At 38.1% G+C, this 19129-nt stretch overlaps 1 protein-coding gene and 1 long non-coding RNA gene across 6 annotated transcripts in view; both read left to right on the top strand.

Moving 5' to 3' along the window:
• Positions 1-19129, top strand: part of TPK1 (thiamin pyrophosphokinase 1) — a 297778-nt gene that overhangs the window by 140336 nt on the left and 138313 nt on the right. The gene's annotated exons all lie outside the window — the stretch shown is intronic.
• Positions 8423-17736, top strand: LOC130249202 (uncharacterized). Its single transcript, XR_008839754.1, has 3 exons — positions 8423-8693; positions 15913-16023; positions 16519-17736. It is a non-coding gene; the product is annotated as an uncharacterized LOC130249202 (long non-coding RNA).

Genomic DNA, 19129 nt, shown 5'->3' with positions numbered 1-19129 from the left:
GTTCTTTACCCTGGCATCTTGGACAGCAGGCTTTTGCAAATTCAGAGTTTGCCTTGACAGGCCAGCTTACCTTTGCAGCAGGCTGCACTTGCATGAGGATTAAGGATTTGATCCTTCTGAGGTAGTTGACTTAGTCTGCTGCTAATTCATGTATAAGAATGAAATTTGCCTAAAATCTTCCCTGATGGACTTGGGATCAAATTATTAGAATAAAAGGTTTCATACTATGAGAGGAGGTCTAGAGGAGTGTGTGAAGTGGGATTTTAATCTCTCTCTGGGCACTGTTTTATTTCCATATTCTACCCTATGTTTTAGGATAGAGAAATGTGTAGTGGCTGTTCATCTCTAGGAGAACCGCTCAAGAAAAATGCTCAGGAATCTAAATTACAGCTTGGGAATAAATGAATTCAAGATGTATTTGGACAACACTCTTGGGCACATGGTGTGACTCTTGGGAATGATGCTGTGCAGGGCTGGGAGTTGGGCACACTGGTCCTTGTGGGTCCCTTCCAACTCAGCTTCTGTGATTTTGTGAGTCGGTAAAAGGGGAAACAGCAAAATGCACTACTCTGTTTGGCATGGACATGGGCAACCCCCAGTACCAACACAGGCTGGGGATGAACAGATGGAGAGCAGCCTTGGGAGAAGGACCTGGGGGTGCAGGTGGATGAGAAGCTGGACATGACCCAGCCATGGGCACTCACAGACAGAGAGACAAACGTGTCCTGGGCTGCCTCCAAGGCAGGGTGAGGGAGGGGATTCTGTCCCTCTGCTCCTCTCTGGTGAGACCCCACCGGCAGTGCTGCATCCAGCTCTGGGCTCCCAGCACAGGAGAGACATGGAGCTGTTGGAGTGAGCCCAGAGGAGGACACCAAGATGACTAGTGAGGTGAAGGAATCAGGAGATGAGGAAAGACCCTTGGGATAGTTCAGCCTGGAAAATAGAATGCTTTGGAGTGATCTAATTGCAACCTTTCAGTACTCAAAGGGAGCATAAAAGTGTTGCAGAAGACCTCTCATTAGGGGTGGAAATGAGCCAAAATGCAGACTCTCATTTAACATGAAAAGGGTTCTGGTTTATTCTTTTTACAGGTTAGACTCCAACTAATCACAGACTTTAAACACAGCAAACTTCCACCATAGGTTTCCCTTGCAGACTCTGAAGGCAGGTTAATTCTTGCTGGAATACAACTACAAGTGTTTTCCTTCCCACCTCTGACCACAAGCTTTCATCCAGCTCAACTCTGACTACATGCACCCACTGCAGGTTCTAACTGCAGCCCCAGACCGATCTCATAGCAGATTCCTTGCTGCAGCCAGTCTCTCTCCTACTCAGTCACTCCTCCAGTCCTTTTAATGCATTCCTCCTTCTTCAGAGCTCCTCCAGGTGCTCTGCCTTAAGCACTCAACCCTTCCCTTTTATCACGCTTGTCTTTATAAGTCACAGCTGTGACCCATTAAGGGCCAGGCTATTCTTTGGTAATTAGTACAACTGTGACTTATCAGGGGCAAGGTCACCTGTAATTTCTCCTACACCTACAAAAAGAAAGATGGAGACTTTACAAGAGTATGTGGTGACAGGACTAATGGGAATAACTTTAACGTAGGTTTAGATTAGGTTTTAGGAAGAATTTCTTTACTGGGAGGGTGGTGAGACAGGTTGCCTAGAGAAGCTGTGGTTGCAGCACTCCTGGCAGCATTTAAGGCCAGGTTGGATGGGACTCTGAGCAACCTGGTCTAGTGGAAGGTGTCCCTGCCCATGGCAGGGGGGTTTGAACTTGATGTTCTTTAAGGTCTCTTCTAACTTGAACCATTCTATGATTCTGCAATTAAAAGTTACATGAACAGTATGCTGGTAGGTAGGTAAGTCCTACCAAAGAATGCAAGTTAAGGATCATTCAACAGAGAGAGGGGAGATAGAAGAGGTAGGAGGTAGGTAGGTAATACAGTAGGGATTACTTTTCTGGCATCCTTTTTGTCTGCTTAGTTGCTTGCATCTTACTACTGATGAGCAATTTACATCTTCTCTATGAAAAAAAAGTGAATCATTCTGCTTCATACAGAGGTAATACATCTGTGCAAGGACTGAGCTGATAGGCTATAAAGGAAATCAGGATTTTAAAGGTATAATCCCGCCCACAGAGTCCTTGCCTGGGGTCTTCATGCTAGACTGAGGAAAATGCAGATAGAATTTAGCATTTTAAGTTTGGGTGTACATGGTAGGAAAAATAATATTTGCATTTTGAAATTAACTTCCCCTAGTCAGAAAATTAGAATGGGTGAGCGTCTAAGGAGATCTTGAGCAAAAAAATGTAATAAAACACAAAAATTGTAGAGAGGTGTATATTTCTTCTCTTGTAAAGCATCTTGTTCATTAAAGCACCCTCTGTAGTCCAGACAATTTCCAAAGTAACTGTCTTTTGGAAATGCTGTATTTGTGTTCATGACCCAAAACATATTAGGGCTACTTAAAACAGGCTGTGGAAGACCTTCAGGTGAGTTTATCAGTGTAATATCATTGACTTTAATGAAGCATCATGTTGCCAATTAAGGTTGCTTCCCATACCATCCTTCCTTACCCATGTGCAGATTACACCCAGAGACAAGATAAGCCAATAGATAATATTGCTGTATTGTTTCAAGTATTCTCTTTTATCAGTTGTTTTTATCATTCTATAAAAGCTACCTGTATTGACAGAAGTTAATACACTGTGAATTTTTTTTTTTTTTTTTTTTTACCTATCTGAAGATATCGTGCCACTGCTTAAGAGTTACTTTTTCATAGTACAGTTTATGGATGTTAATTACTGAGCAATAAAACACAACTATATGCAAGTGTTTGTGTCAATGACAGCCCAGTGTAGTGCTGGGTAAGTAGTGGGGTATATTGAACTCAGTGCATGAAACTAATGGTTGTGGGAAGCATTGTCTATAGCAGTTGTATCATGATCACAACACAGTAATAGCCTGACTCTTCATCACACCAGCTTCAAGCCAGGACGTTGCTTGGAGGTTTTCTACCTCATTTAAGTGATGAAAGCAAGAAGATTTTTGTCACTACAGGAAGACATGACATACAGATTCCCAAAGCCAAGAGGTTTTACTGAATGTGGTATATTTAAGCCAGTTGTTCTGGTGTTTTTGTTTGAGCAGGGATTATAAGACAAATGTTTCCATTTTCCCTTTAGGAGGACAATTGCTATTGTACTGGGGAACCTTATTTAAGTAATGTTCTTAGGCATGAAGCAGAAAAATCCATTTTATCTCTGTTAGGTGTAGTATGCAGTAGTAAAGAGTTCTAAAGGCAAAAGTTTTGTTTTGGAAAGTAACTGTGTAACAGGCTTCTCAGTGGGATGAGTGAGGAGTTAGGTACTCCTTTTGGGAGGGAATAAATAAGCATGTATCAGAGGTTATTCAGCTTTACTTTTTATTTTCTGTGCTCTTGGTTTTGCCTCTTTGACTTGTCAAGGATGTACTTGTAGTCTTCTATTAAGATTTATTAAAATATTAGAGATTATTTCCCCTATTTTTTGGAGTTAAATAATGTTAAAACTGGATAAAACTGCACCACAGCTGAAAATGAAATGTCATGTTTAAAATTTCTTTTTAAAATCATATTGCACTATAAATGAAGGATAAAGAATAGCAATTTAGTATTCTTTATTCTGTATATTTTCTGTCATTATTAAAATAGAAACTGGGAAGAAGTACTTTCATGATAAATATGCATGTTCATGTGAACTCAGATGCACTGGCATTCTTTCTCTGTACAGTCTGAAGTGTATTGGAAATGACACTGCACAAAGCAGGGAGGATTTGTGGTGATACTTCTGTCATTGCAGTTTCATCCTTTTCTTATGTTAGCTGAATATTTCTATCATTGAAACCTTTTAAACATTGCTTTGAAGTTAAAGCAGACATCTGTATTGTTATGCCTCAAACAAGGTTCTGTTTCTGAAGTCTTAAGTCCAAAGACATTATCTAAAATTACACTGAATCTGTACTTATGCCTAGAAGCAGAAGGTTGAATCCAATACTCTTTGAGATCCAGGCAATGCTATTTATTAAAAATCTGGTTTGGCTTTCCTGGCAAAGGTCTTGTGCCTTGAAAGGCTGCTATAGACTTAGTAGGCTCTACTTCAGATCTGTAATTAAATGCTGTGAACTTACTTACAAATCCACTTATTTTCTTATTCTTTTTTCTTTCTAAGTCTGTAGAGCTGCTTATTTTTGCAGGCAGTTCTGCAGCTGTAGCACTTTCCTATTTTCATTTGCAGGGCTAATGGTTATCAGGGCTGTAAAAAGGTTTAATAGGTAGGGTGTGGGTATTGTATTTTTGTTCTATGATGATGCACCTATAATTAGATTTACAAAATGTATTGATAACACTGATGTGGTGCTTTTATATTTCTCTGACTTATAAACTTTCTGGATAAACTTCATGTTTTACACCATGTTCCCTGCTTGCTTTCCAAGGCCAAACTTCTTAATAATTTTATGAAATCACAGTATTAATTGATTTACCTCAGATCTATTACTATAATTTAAAGCAAAGAAAACCATTACATTTTTATGTGACTGTTTTCATTTAATTTTTTTATCCCTGAATGTTACATTTTTTCTAATACTAATTTTTAATACAAAATGAGACTTAAGATATTAAAATGCTTGACTCATTACAGCATTCTCGTTAGACTGAAGAGTTTTCTAAGAAAAACATGGTTCATTTTGTTAAATGTTTTGCAGTTTCAGAAGGAACTCTAAAATTTGTGCAAGTGGATCTGAAACAATTTAGTCTTGCTGTTGGACTGGTTACTTCTGCTTGACATTCAGTACTTAAGCTTCTAAGCAATCCCTCGTTTGATATGTTCTGCTGATGACATCTTTGACAAGTACAAAAAGTGCTATGACTACCTCAGCTCTGCTTCTGATGTGTTGAGCATGCCTAGTGCCACCTGGATTTAGATGCAAGTTGTAATTTTTTTCTACTGATGCAAATTTATTTAAAGAGCCTTTTGGCTTTGATAGAAGTTCATCAAAGCAAAACAATTTAATAAGTCTGGAATGGTCCTGCTATTAATAGTTTTAACTGTATATGACTGCATATGCAATTTAGGATTTTAGACTGGAAGCTTTCTGTATGCCTTAGTCATGTAATTATTCAACAGGAGCTTTCACAAATGGTTCCATTCTTGAATAGTATGTCAGAGGTCTTGTCAGGATTGTGTTTCCAAGTGACTTGTCTAGGTGACTCTGGTTATGTGGATTTCTTATTCATGCTAAATGAAAGTAACAATATCTCAATGTTCCAGATATGTCATAAATTTGTAAGAGATTCTGTGCTTGTTGGCACTTTTGTAAAGGTGAACATGACAGACAGTCACACCAGGTCACATCAAAGGTGCATTCAGCTGGGCCAGAACAGAATACTGTTGAAAGCAAAAGTATGTACAGTGGGGCTTCTTTGATACACTTTCTCATCGCTCTCTAATGTATTACTTAAAGTTTTCCTACATCAGAGGTGGTATATTTGTGTAATAGCATCACAGATTGATTTAATTTCCCCCAAAATTAATCCACTCCCTTTTGTTCACATTACATTGAGAATGCAAGTATTCGCAAATAAAAAAACCCCAAAAAATAGTTTGTTTGTTTTCAGTCAAGAAAAATCTAGTTCTTGGATGGTTTATTGGCTTTGAGCTTTACTTTTTGAAATATATTTGATATTTATATCTATATATATAGATATCTATATAAATATATATAACTATATATAGTTATATTTGAGTCTCCTGAATTCTTCTTTTGTGATAGAGTGGATAAATATACATCAACCACCTTTTCAGTGCCATTCTGCTTGTATTGGAATGACTGTGCCTAGTGAAAGGCATTCCCCTAGGTCTGTAGGGGTGTGTGCACAGCTAGCCAGTGAAGTATGGCATATGCCATCAAATCTACAGCCTAAAATTATGTACAGCCTGTATAGGTGTTTTATGCCCTGCTCAGTTAATATATGAAAAACGTCTGGAATGTCCCATTGAAAAGAATCTTTCTAAAGCAAAGGATTTCAGGACTCTGAGCTTGCACAGTGCTGTCCTTCGTGCCTTTAAAAAACAATACCCAAAAAAAACCTCTGTCAGCTTCTAGATCACTGTTTATGCTTTCAGTCAGGTAGCAGCTAACAAAAAACTGTATCTATTTAAATGCAGATGAGATTTGGGAGGAGAGGGTGGGGAAGTCAAAACAAATTCAGTTTTGCAGGTCTGCATGGTTCCAATGAATGTATTCTTTCTATTTGAGTTGCACATCTTTTGAGTTTGCACTCCTTTTGAACCTGAAGAAACAGCCAAGTCCTACTTCTGTAGTAAGATCAATGTAATATCATTGAGATTCTGAGAGTTTTGAGGTCATTGAGAGCTACTGCATATGTTTATTAGAGCCTGAGTCAGTCCCTAATTCACCCAGGAGGTTTGAGAACTGAATTTGGCCAAATTCTCATTCCTTAAAAAAGTACTACTCTATTTTCCTTTGCAGTATTTTGCAGTTTTAAATTTAGCTTTTGGAGATAGCATATAGAAATTAAGAGATCAAACTTTTATTAGAGATGGTTCGTCTTTCTTTTGCTTAGGTTTGAAATGACAATTTTCATGTTACAAGTTGCTCACTTTCTTCTTGCAAGTGCTTTAGCTGAAGTAGAATATGCAAGAAAACAGTGCACCATATACAAAAATGATGGTGGTGGTATTTTTGTCTTGCATCCAATTTCAGTTTAATATTATGTTGCAGTATAAGATTTATTTCTCCCTTCCATTGGTTATGGCCCGAGGAAGGGAAAGGGTAGAATCTATATTGCATTAGACATTTGAGTTACTTTCAAGAGTTTTAAAAAATTTAATCTGGTGTTAATCTCTGAAAGAACTTATTACTCTGATCTGTCAGCCTGTGATGGAGAAAATAACAGAAAAGTTAAAAAAATAGAAATGCATTGAATTAACTTCATTTCCAGTGCAAGGAGCAAAAAAGGTATTTTAAACAATGACAGCTTAATCTGGAGAAGGAAATTGAACAGTTATTTTGTGATTAAGCCTCTTCACACAAAAGAGACAACTTTGATATGGTACTAGAGGCTGAAGACTCAGATTATAGGTAATTTTAGATGTAAATTTATACACCTTTTTTTTTTTTTTTTTTTTTTTTAGAGAATTTAAGATAAAATTGTTCCCAGAGCACAGGGCTCAGTGCCCTTGCCTATGGACTCCTAATTAGAACAGACTCCAGCAAAGCTACAGAACCCACAACCTCATGGCTCATCAAATGTTGCTGCAAACTCAAGTTCAGCCCAAATGTCCTGTGGGATTTATAAGCTTGATTCTGTTGCACGGCAGATCACAAGCCAGCCAAAGCACAAGTCTGGCCAGAAACAGGTACTTAAACATGATCATTAACCAAGAAAAGAGATCCCTAAAATCCTGATGTTACGATTATTAAATATTTAAAGAAGCAGCTTGTCAGCCTGTGCTGATGATTCTGTTGTGTCTCTTGTCAAAGAGCAGTCAGCACTCATTTCAGCAGCAGAGTGAAAAGATGCAATCTGTTGCTCATTTTGAAGTAGGAAGGTTTGCAGGTGGGTGCAAGTGGGCTGGAGGAGGAGGACGAACACTTTGAGGGACCTGTAGTGAGTGTGCTGAGGAGTGAGTTCCCTTGCTTTAAAAGGAGTGTATGGGCTTCTCAAGATCATTCTCCCTCACCTCCAGGCTCCAGATTCACCAAGGCCACCATAGCCTTTGGTTCTTCATCTTTGATGCAACTATGAACTTTAAAAGGCACAATAAATTGGGACACATGATCCAGGGATGGCATGTCTTAACTTTCTATAAAGTTGCCCTTGTGGTGCTTGTACTTCACATACAGAAATAGTTACAAAACCTCAAAGATGACAGTCCAGATGGAATAAGGTTGGAGTTGTTCTGTTTGTGTTCACATAGATGAATGCTCTACCAGCCACCAAATGGAAAAGAGGGAAAGTTATGTGTATTCTCCAAGTAGAGAAGTTAAATGTTTTGTAGCTTTACAGTGAGACAAAGAATGAGCTAAAGCTGCCAAATTTGCACTTGCCTGTGTTAGTTCACCAAGCCATGGAAGTGTGAAGTTATTTATAAACCAAGAGTGAGGTAGAATCCCACAGGAAAATTCAAGTGCGACCTCTGGAGCTCAGATAGTAGTTATTTTTACTCATTGAATTTTGAGTTGGCCAAAAACATGCAAAATACAAGGTCTGCTTTTATAGCTGCACTGAGTGCAAGATCGTAAAAGTTACATTCAGATATACCAGGAAGAAACTTAAGATGTAATTTTTGAAAAAATATATTAGTGGCAGAGAAATACCATTACAGGGGGTGGAGGGGAGTGAAAGAACTCCAGTTCTGGCAGCTTTAATTACAGCTGGACAGGAAAATTTCTGCAAATTGGAGTATTTCTCATACTTAACCTTTCTTTGTACTTTCTCCTTTTATTTTTCTGACTGTAATATACTTTTGAACCCTTGCTGTTTTCCTGTTCATAAGCAAGCTCATTTGCAGCTCTGTTTTCCTGTTTCAATTCTGCTGTTTTCCTTGAGTGCTCAGCAGAGTCCAGCAAAGAAGTCTTGGATGAAGGTTTGATAAGCTGATGTGTAGGAAAACCAGCTGAAATCTGGTCAGTCTTAAGACTGAGTTATTTTGCATTCTGGTTTTCTGTTGGATTCCCTTCAGTTGAAGAAGTTGTGATGGTCTCTGATAAAAAGTTCTGTCAGTGAAATAGATTTGGAGCTATAATTAGAAATGGAAACAGTCCCCTATGTGATGACATGAGTCAAGACAGAAAAATGAAATGTTGGAGAGAGGAAAATGAGGAATAAAAACTGAGGAAAAAAAGTAGAGACTCTCTAAAAAGTAAGGAGAAATTAGGCATTTTAAGAGAGAAAAATAAAGGTAGGAGCAGAGAGCAGGAAAGAGAACTGGATGGAAATAGAAAAATTTCCCAGACACATCAGCAAATTAAATCTGCTGTCACTTTTTTGCTGTTGTGAAGAAGTGACTGGGATAAAATAAGCACACACACAGACACCATATATTTGTAATCTAAAAGTAAGATTTTAAGTTTATTAGGAAGGAGTGCAGAGTGGTTGGTTCTGGTTTTGTTTGTTTTCTTTGTTTTGTTTTGGTTTTTTAAAATATTTTTGTTTGAAGTTAAAATAGGACTTTAAGTATGTTTATTCCATCTTTGACTAAGCTTTGATGGGAGAGTCATCTGTGAAGAATAAAAAATCCTACAAAGAACTAAAAATATTACAAACAATGAACATTTGAATGTATTTACAGTAAATTTAAATGTGTTAAGACTATTTTGTCCAAATTCTGCAGCAGGTCCCGTAATGTATAATTTGTACAAACGATTGTCAACACAATTGAAACAACTAATTCAGTAAACATTTACTTTGCAGTTAATTGATAATAACCCTTCAAGTAAGGAATTGTCAACTCACAAGAAGCTGCTGGTTAACATTACCAGAACAGTTAACCTGTTAAGCCTTTGGGACTTTAGGTTATGTTTCCTAGTGGAAATATTAACAGTTACAGTAGTGGAGCACACTCAAGCCTCAGAGCATGTTCTATATCCTGTGTTTTTTGCAGGATTTTTGGAGCAAGTAAATGTACTAATGAATAGCTAACATATCTGCAGAAGTGCATTTCTGATCTGGCACCAACAGCTTTCACAGATGAATGTGGGGAAGGTCTCTAGAATGATTCAACAAAATCTTTTCCTCAATAAGGTTTTATTCTTGATACTTGAGTTCATCCCAGACTGGAAGTGGGCCATATGGGAGGAGGAAACAGTGAATACCACACCTCAACTTCTGTTATATTCTCCCACTCATAAGATTAAATGAGAGGGTTGAGGAGGTCTGTTGCTCCTTTAGGTGTTTTTCCTTAAGAGCTCCATTGAGGTTCCAAAAGAGCTCTGACTCCACCAGACTTGAGCAAGTGTGGTGTGGTCTGTGGGGCACGGTGTTGCAGGGGACATTGTTCTCAACAACAGCAAAATCAATTCACACATATTCCAGCTTAAAAATATGTTTGCCTTTACCTTGGACAGGGCTGGGGAGAAGTTTTCAAATACTATTTGTAATTTTTTGAGTGTTTGGACAAGCCAGCTCCTCCCCAGGCAGTTATGGATTCAAGCACATGCCTTTCCTTTATTTACTGAGTTTCTGTATGCTTCAGTCCTTGTGCCACACCCATTGGACTGCCCTGACTGTGGTTTGCAGCCCTGGGCTGCACACAGTGACTGCCAAAGAGCCATTCCCACGATCCAGGAACAGTTAGAAGCAGTCCAGCCAAAAGAGACAGCCTTCCCCTCCAGTTTTACCATTTCTATGGATTTTTGCATACCCTGAAATGCAAATAGCTGATTGTGGCCAGGCTCAGTTTCTTTCTGCTTTGCTCCCCTTCTGTAGAAGAGCATCCCTCTGGCTGTGAACCTTCAGAGTTTCAGTGCCTTAAATGCAAAACAGCCTTTTTGCTTCACTGGAAAGTTCTTTCAAACACTTTTTCATTAAAAATAATTGTTTTGTTCCAATTGACTGCAGTTTGTGATGAGCTGTTGATTGTAGTCCTTAGCATTGGGCTTCCAAATAAAGTGTAATGCCATGCAGCAGTGTCCTGGTGTGAAGTGCTGTTCCCATCCAGGTCAATGCCAGTTCTCTGATTGTGGCAGGATTTTCAGGATGGGTCTTCCCCAAGCCAGCCATATGCAGAGGGAAAGCCAAAAGCCACAGTAAGATGTCAGTTCATCTCTTAGAGTTAATAAAAAGAGGTAATTGATACATTTTCAACTGATTTAGGAGAAATTATTTAAGAAAGATTTATGAAAAATGGTGAGGCTTTCAGGATTTTTTACAGGGAAATAAATAGATTACACACACTAAGAGAGAAAGCCAGTGATTCTCCAGTAGTTGTGTCCTCCTGTAGAGAATACAGGATAGCCCTGTGTAATCTTTGATGTGTCAGTGCTATGTCTGAATGCCTTGCAGACCTGAAGTTTGAGCAGATTCATAGGTAGAGAATGAAAGTGATATGAGAGAGAGAATAATTGCATTTGACATTTTTTGACAAGTTCTTCTTTCAACTTGTAGTGTGAAAAATGTAAGTGTGGGTTGACAGTTTATAGATGCTTTGGGATAACCCAGAACTCCCTTTGGCAGGAGGAAAGTGTGGTGGACTGGTTAGATTTGGGAATGAAATAGTATGAAAAGTTTAAGATCCCTTAGGGAGCACTATTTATCACTTATGTGATGTGCTTTTAGTGGCAAACTAAACTCAAGTCGTTTTGAAGGGTTAGGGTAAATCTGATATGGTTTGATAAATTCTGGGAAAATTTGTTAAGATGAGCTGTACCCATATCATATAACTGGTGTTTACACTGCCACTATTTTAGTTAAATTCACTTTTAAATAAGTTGCACAAAAGGTACTGTAAGGTCCAATGCCTTCCAATTCTGTTATCTGTTAATAGATCAACAATGTCTTTTCACTATAGGCCATCCCACTCTCCTATCTTCTTTTTTCCTCATTACTTCCAATGATTCACTAGTTTAAAATAATGACTCCTGAGCCCTCTTGCTGAGAGTTTTGTCTGAGGTATGAATAAAGTAAGATCATTATAGTTGGACAGAAAATCTGAATTAAAACATGACAGAAGAGCCAGACTTTGAAATTGCACCCTCAAAAATGCATTAATTGAATGTATTTGTGTAACAATGAATGGAGCAATACACAGACATGCTTTCTAAATGTGTCCCATCCTTGAAAATTATATTGATGAGGCTATGAAATCCCAGACATTTCAACCCCAAATTATGTGCCTGAGTGTAGGGAGCCCAACTCTGGTCTTTGATGAATCAGTGGAAGGGTGTTGAGGATGTAGTTAATTAGGACTGCAGGCAGCAAGTGTGATGAGACAGGAGGTCTCTTCCAGTTGCTGTGTTGGCAGATGAGACAGTTGTTGAAGTCTGTTTGTCAGATACTTGTGTGAGCATCTGATTTAGAAACATACAGTGCCATCTACCTACTTTTCAGCAGTTAATAAATATTTAGCAACTACCTTTTGTATTACTGTCACAAATTTGAAACAACAAACCTGATTTGAAAGATAAAACCACAGGTTTTTCATTTCACTAAATTCATACATTTCTCTTGCAAAGTAGACCTAATTGAAATCAATAATGTGGCCCTTTCTTAATAAATTTCTCAGTTTGGTTAAAATTATACAAAGTAAATAAAAAAGCTTGTTAAAATATGACCTGCTGAAAATTAATGGGAACAGACAGAACTAGCCACCTTACTAGTTCAGTATTTGCATCTAGAGTAAGCTAAAGAAGCTTTTGATAGGGGGTTACTGTAGAGTCAAAGATTATTTTATTATTATTATTTTATAGTAGTCATTTAACTTCAGTTCAATACTTAGATTTTTTAAAAAAGGAAAATGGTTCATTTTTTCTTTCAATGTATGAATAAAAATGAGTTATGAGATGATGATAAAGTACAGAAGGGCCTGGTGATGAGAAGTGATCAACATTATCCCTAGCTCCTGAGTTCAACCAGTAAATCAGTTAATTTTTAAAAGCAAAATGTGTTAGATAAGCATATTTTGTCTCTGTAGGATATAAAATTGCTTTATTTAGTAAAAGGTGAAAACACAAACTGGATGCTAGAGCATGGAGCAGGGGGAAGTACAATAATACGTGGATTGGAATTGGATGAAGTCAGCAAGGAATAACCAAGATGTTTTGTTGACTATTGTACAAGAAACTTGGCAGCAAAATAGAAGTACTAAACCAATTATTATTGCTATGCAGATAGATTTTTACATGTTTACTGGAAATATGGTGAAGTGGCAGGCAAGGATTAAATAGAAATACTACATTATTAAAAAGAAAAGAAGGTTAATGTGAAATTACTTTGTATGTTTATGATGAACTAAAAATAAGGTCATCTGGCTTGTACTTATGTTACTCATGAGGGGGAAAATGCAATTTAAATAGTAAAACCCAGGCATACATGATTGGTGGATGGCAGATAATATTTCAGCACACAGTCTCTGAAGAAATGAGATTATGTGGTATTTTCAGTATTGTTTTGGTAGACAGTAAAACATTTCTGGTATACTTGGGGACCAAAGCAATTTCTGGATAGAATGATCAGAAGTTGACTTGTGAACTGTGAAGATGAATAGTAAGTCTGTGAGATCTGTACTGTACTTCAGTTTTGGGGTTTTATTTATAAATCTTATGTAACTGTATTTCAAAAGGAAAATGCTTGAGAAATTGAAAACAGAAAGCTACCTGTAGAGGAGCTTTTGCACTAAACAAAGAGAAAGCAAATTTTCATCCCTTTTGTCTTAACTTCTACCTGGAACTGGTTTGTAAGCAAAAGGAAGACTTCAAATATGACCATGTGAACTCCAAAAGGAGGCTAAGTAGTGTGAAGCATGGAAGAGGAGAAGGGATGATGAGCAAAACTACAGGTGCATTAGAGCTCTCTTCTGTCATCCCCACATGTAACCACGGGTGCTTTAGTTACCTAGAAAATGCCAAAAGCCAAAGTCAAACTGACTCATGAGGGCAGCATGGTTGTTGAAGATAGCACTCCATGGCAAAACAAAACCTGCCTAAGGCTTTGAGAAAGAGGGAAGCTGGGGAAAAGCACACTGGCTAATGGGAAGAAGCATATGGAAGTGAAAATCACTGTTGTTACCAGAAAGTGCCAGTTATACACTGGACAATAAACCTGCTTGACCTCCTATTTTGAACAGAAAAGGGTCAGGAGCCTCAATATCCATATACCACAGAGCTCAAGCTCTCCATCCCATGTGTGGGAGAAGATTCACTCTTAATGATGCTGCAGATGTGCCATTTCATGGTTTGTCAGCAGCAGGAGCAGAGGTGATCTCCTGGTGAAGGAAGGAAGGATTCACAGGCAGCAGCAGGATTTCTCCCAGGGCCACTGTAGGTTTTATGCCATCCCTGGAATATCACATACATCTCTGAAAACCCATCTCCAAAACACATGAACATGAGCCTGAAACGGGCTCAGAAATACCTGCTGAGATGAGCAGGGAGCACAACAGCCTGTTTTGTGAGAAAAGGCTAGAAGAGGTTGTATCATTTAGCCTAATGAATTAAAGGTTAAATAAATATATAAAGGGCTAAACACAAGGGAGAAGATTTTTTTAAAGTTTTCATTTTTGATCCATTCAAATAAAATCAGGTTTCAAATTGTGTGTGCTATTATCCATAAATTGTAGTTGGAGCAGAAGTGGCTTTAAATGGATGGTAGAAAATTTGTGACAAGTATATCATGACATGCTTCCAGTGATGGCACTGGATTAAATTTGATGAGAATGGACAATCTTACCTGTCCTAGATTTTAACTAAAATATTTAACTGCTTTTAAAAATGGGAAATAGTGGTTGTGGCATTTTATTTTGATTCCAATTTCCATCTGAAAGCAACTTGATTTGAAAAATAAAATAAAAACTCCAAAAACTGAGAAGCATTATTCACCATTTTCTGAAAGAATAAAAAGATGCATACAATTAATAAACTGACTAGAAGCATATTTATACAGAGTAAGGTAAGGGAAGGTAAATGTGTCATTTAAGACTAATAACAAAATTATTTTCTGGGTTGAGCTCATGCTGAGTACCTACTGAAAAAAAGCTTTTCTTTTAGAAGATAATTTTTTTGTTCTCCATTTTGGATGATCAGTTTAGGTGCTTCTGTAAACTTGATGAAACCAGCCTGACACTGAAGAAAGAATCCAGGCATATGGTTTTCAAGTTGTAATTCTAATGATTAGACATAAACAGCACAGGTGATTGTTTTGTTTGCTTCCTTTTTAAACCTGTTTAATCTGCAATAATAAATAGTCAAGAAGCAACACTGGATTTTACAATCAATGGGCTGTTTTTCTTCTGCATGTTTTTAATAGCCAGTTTAATGTGACCTGATGTGATTTCATCTGTTGTGGAAAGAGCTTGTATTTCATTTTAATGATTTTATTGGTGAATTTGACAATTGACAGACTAAATCTTGTTTAAAAATATGGCATAAGAATGGGCCTAATTTGGATCTTGATACCAACATTCCTTCTTCAGTATTGGCATATTGAGTTGATTGTTGCCACTAATACTGCTCCAGGATTTTTTCCCCCCAAATCAGATAGGACTCTTGAGAGTCCAAAATAAAAAGCTCCTCTCCAAAGGGAGAGTTTCACAGGGGCATCTATTCATAGGACAAGAGAAATGGTTTTAAAGAGGACAGGTTTAGATTAGATATTGAGAAGAAATTGTTTTCTGTGAAGGTGATGAAGCACTGGAATATGTTGTCCAAAGAAGCTGTGGATGCCCCATCCCTGAAAGTGTTAAAGGCCAGGTTAGATGAGAGTTTGAGCACCTTAATAGAAGGTGTTCCTGCCTGTGGCAGAGGGATTGGAGCTTGATGGTCATTAAGGTCCTTTCCAAACCATATTATGTTTCTCTTGGTGATTTAAAGAACACAGCAAAAGCTAAAAATAATAGGGGAAAGGCAATATGTCCTAATTTTTTACATCAACATATATCTGATTCATAGATTCAGATCTTAGGCATTGTTTTCTATATATTCAATAAACTGACAATTTTAAACTGTACACTATTTGTTATTTTTAATTATTTGTCCTGCATTTTCCTTACTGCTGATATGTGCATTGCAAGACATAACATATTTTTCAAGGAAAAAAAGAATCTTCATACTTACAGAGCTGAAGCTTGCTTTTCACTTGGCTATATATACCAATCTGGGTGAGCAAGTACTACAGTGAATGTGTTCTTTTCAGAGGAACTTCAAACAGTTATGCCTTTGAACTACAAAAGAGTGCAAACAAAATTTCAGATCAAATCTCCTGTTTCACCTCCAGACAAACCAGCCACTACATTTTATGCAAATGGTAGGTAAGAAATTCAGACAATCCATCATACAGGACAGTCCACAGATCTGTTAATCTGATTAGTGTGGATAAGTATCCTGAGCAGGCTGTACTCAAAATTAAGTGGAGATGCATCTTTGGTGTAAACAGATGCAGATTTTTATCTGCTCTCTTGTGTCTTTCTATATCAAGCAGCTTCCACATCAAATGTCCAGTTTGTGGTTATAGAGTGGGTTACAAGCCTGTAGTTGTGACTGATATTTTAAAACTATTTATAACTGATGTTAACTTTTCTCCACTGTAAAAACACAGGGCAAAAAGAGGGGAGTTATTTTCCTTAAGTAAGGCAGGACCTGCTTAAAGAGTCATAAGGAGGATAAGAAAGAAAATGACAGAAATATTGTTTTTTATCTTTTGTTTCTTTTTTTTTCTACCCAATCAAATATAAAATTTCCTTGCCATGCTGGTTCCAGAACAAAGTCTGTCTGATGTGTCTTCTTTCTGGTTGAATTGCAGGTTGCAATGCTGCTGGCTAAATTTCCTCAAAGACACTACAATGTTTTGTCTTTCCTCCTGACTCCTCTTCTGCTGCCAGCACAGGCTTCCTTTCCAACTTTGAGGCCACCCTGATGAGGTGTCCCCTGGGATGTCTTTATCCTGATTGACCTGAATGCCTCTGCAGCATGACCTGGGGTGCTCCCAACCCTGAAAATGATGCAAAGATCTCTGGAACAATTCTCCACAGAGCTGTCATGGAGGGATTACTGCTTGTGCACTTGGGTTTTACTTGATATATGCTGATAAGATGTAGGCTTGGAATTATCAATAAAGGAAAACCCTTAACAGCTGCCTGAGAAATACAGAGTGTTTAGAATTCAAAGTACTTTCCAGAGCATTGCCATGCCCTTGACAATTACTATATGTAATTATAGCATAATGTAATTATTCCAATAGTCGTCTTTATCACTCTGTAGTATGGGAAGTAATAAAATCTGCTGTGCCTAATTTTTCATCCAGAAAAGCCATCTCTGTAAGTGTACTACTGAGAAGAAAAGCTACTGTTGTACTACAATCACACAGACAGTGTTTATGCTCCCTGCCCCCTGCCTCCCTTGAGTGTTACTAATAGCTTACTTAAAAGCAGGTGCTTGATTTAATCTTGTCAGTGCCGTTTTGCATCTCTGTACAGAAGAAGGATGACCCAAGTAATAAAATCATTAACAGAGGAAGAGATGGTGTTAGTTTCAGGGTGAGACACAGTTAAAGGAAATGGGAGAGTGCAGATTGTGGCTAGCATTTCAGTTTATCAGAGATGCCTTGCAAAAACCTTTGCCCAACATTCCAAGGTAATTTATTAACTCACTGATCCATGTCCATGTGTTTCTGAGTACTTCGTTTCCCTCATCCCTTTTGGTTTATTGATTTCACTGTGCATCCTGCACTTCAGGAGTCAAATGCATGATGTTTTTGTAATCATTTGTGGTGTCATAGTACCTGTAAGCCCTATATTAGGTTTTATTCCCTGCCTTTCCCCTCTTCTTCACTTATAGAGGTGAAGGCTCTGGCTTTGAGCACAGCTTGTGAAGAGGTTTACAAAGACTGGTCAAGCACTCTGCCTTCCCTGTATTGTTACAATTTGTTTGCCTCATTGAGTGCTTTTTAAAATTCAATTCACACATTGATGTTCTTTCACAGTCACTGGACAAACCAAATAAAGGAGATCCTAAGGGCTTAGGTAGAGTGTATCTGTCTATATGTGTTCTTCCCTTCCCCCCTCTTTGTACTGGGATGTACAGGTTCAGCACTGGACTAATCAGCACCTGGCTTATGTACTCCATCCAATTGTCTCTTCTTAAGCCAAGCCAGAGGCTGGAGGCATCTTCCAAGTGTTAAAAAACATGGTCTTGTTTCACAGCTAATTGTGAGGATGGGTGACCCCCCCTGCTGTTGGGGGCCGAGCAAGGTGGCAGTGGGAGCCTGGGTTATCCCGGTGCCAACATGGGAAACTCAGAAAGGTGGCTGGAAGGACACCTCTCAGCTGGAAGCCAGGGCAGAGGATGGATGTCATTGCAATGATGTTTTGTTTTGCTTTGGAACATAGTTGTTGACAAAAAGGCTGGCCTTTTCCACAGCCTGGCTAGAGGGCTGAGGTACTGCCACTGGATCCTGTCTGCAGCAGCCCTTAATGAAAAGAGTTAGGCAGGAAAACTAAATTATGAAGAACAGAAATGAGCTGCTACTGAATAGGGAAAGGCCATCATTGGGAAGAATTGCATAGGTTGCTACTTTCCTAACTATTTGTGTTTTATACTGTCTTTTTTCCTCTTCTGAGCTAGAAATCTGGGAAAGTGGTTAATGAGTTAAAACATGGGGAATCAAATAATTGAATATTTGAAAGAGAAGAGGAAAAAGCAAGAGCTGGGTGGTGTGGCAGAAATATCCACTCAGAGAATTTACTTCTGTCTGAGTCACTGGAGATTTCCAGGGCAATAGGGGGTTCATTATTAAATAGCTATTAGGTTAATGGCTTTTAAACAAAAGGAATTTGTGTAAGAGAAGCAGGCAGTATATCAGCCCTCTCAGAGATGGGCTGTACAGTGATTGGGAGCACTTGCAGGACCCTCATTGAGAGGAATGTGATATGTAACAATAATTTTCTGAGGCAATAATTCATTATTTTTTCAAAGCAAGTGAAATACATGAAAAATGAAGTAGAAGATGAATGTGGAATGGTGCAAATCTTGGTAGCAAATCCAGCTGTAGTGCTCAGGACTCATACTGCCTTGGTATAACCTTTCTTGGTTATGTCCCCTGCTTTGCCAGCCCTAGAAAAGTCTTCCAGTGCATTATTATTGTATGCTTATTGACTCCCAAATTCTTTATTTATATCCACTGTTCTGTCTAAAGAAAGAAGCAGCTGAATTCCTTGCAATGTAGCTCTTTGGCCCTCAAGTCTATACACATCTTTCAAAGAACATGGATGCTGCCTGTCTCACAGACTAGAACCTGCTCCTTACATCAGGCCACTAACAGAATGGGGCCAGAATTACTGTGCTCTCCTGGCAAAGATCTGTGCATAAAGAAGCTCTACTTTGTTAGCTAAGAAACTTGCAGAAAATGGAATATA

Source organism: Oenanthe melanoleuca, chromosome 2 (genome assembly GCF_029582105.1).
Source record: "Oenanthe melanoleuca isolate GR-GAL-2019-014 chromosome 2, OMel1.0, whole genome shotgun sequence".
In the NCBI taxonomy this organism is placed as follows: domain Eukaryota; kingdom Metazoa; phylum Chordata; class Aves; order Passeriformes; family Muscicapidae; genus Oenanthe; species Oenanthe melanoleuca.
This window is presented reverse-complemented; position numbering and strand designations above follow the sequence as displayed.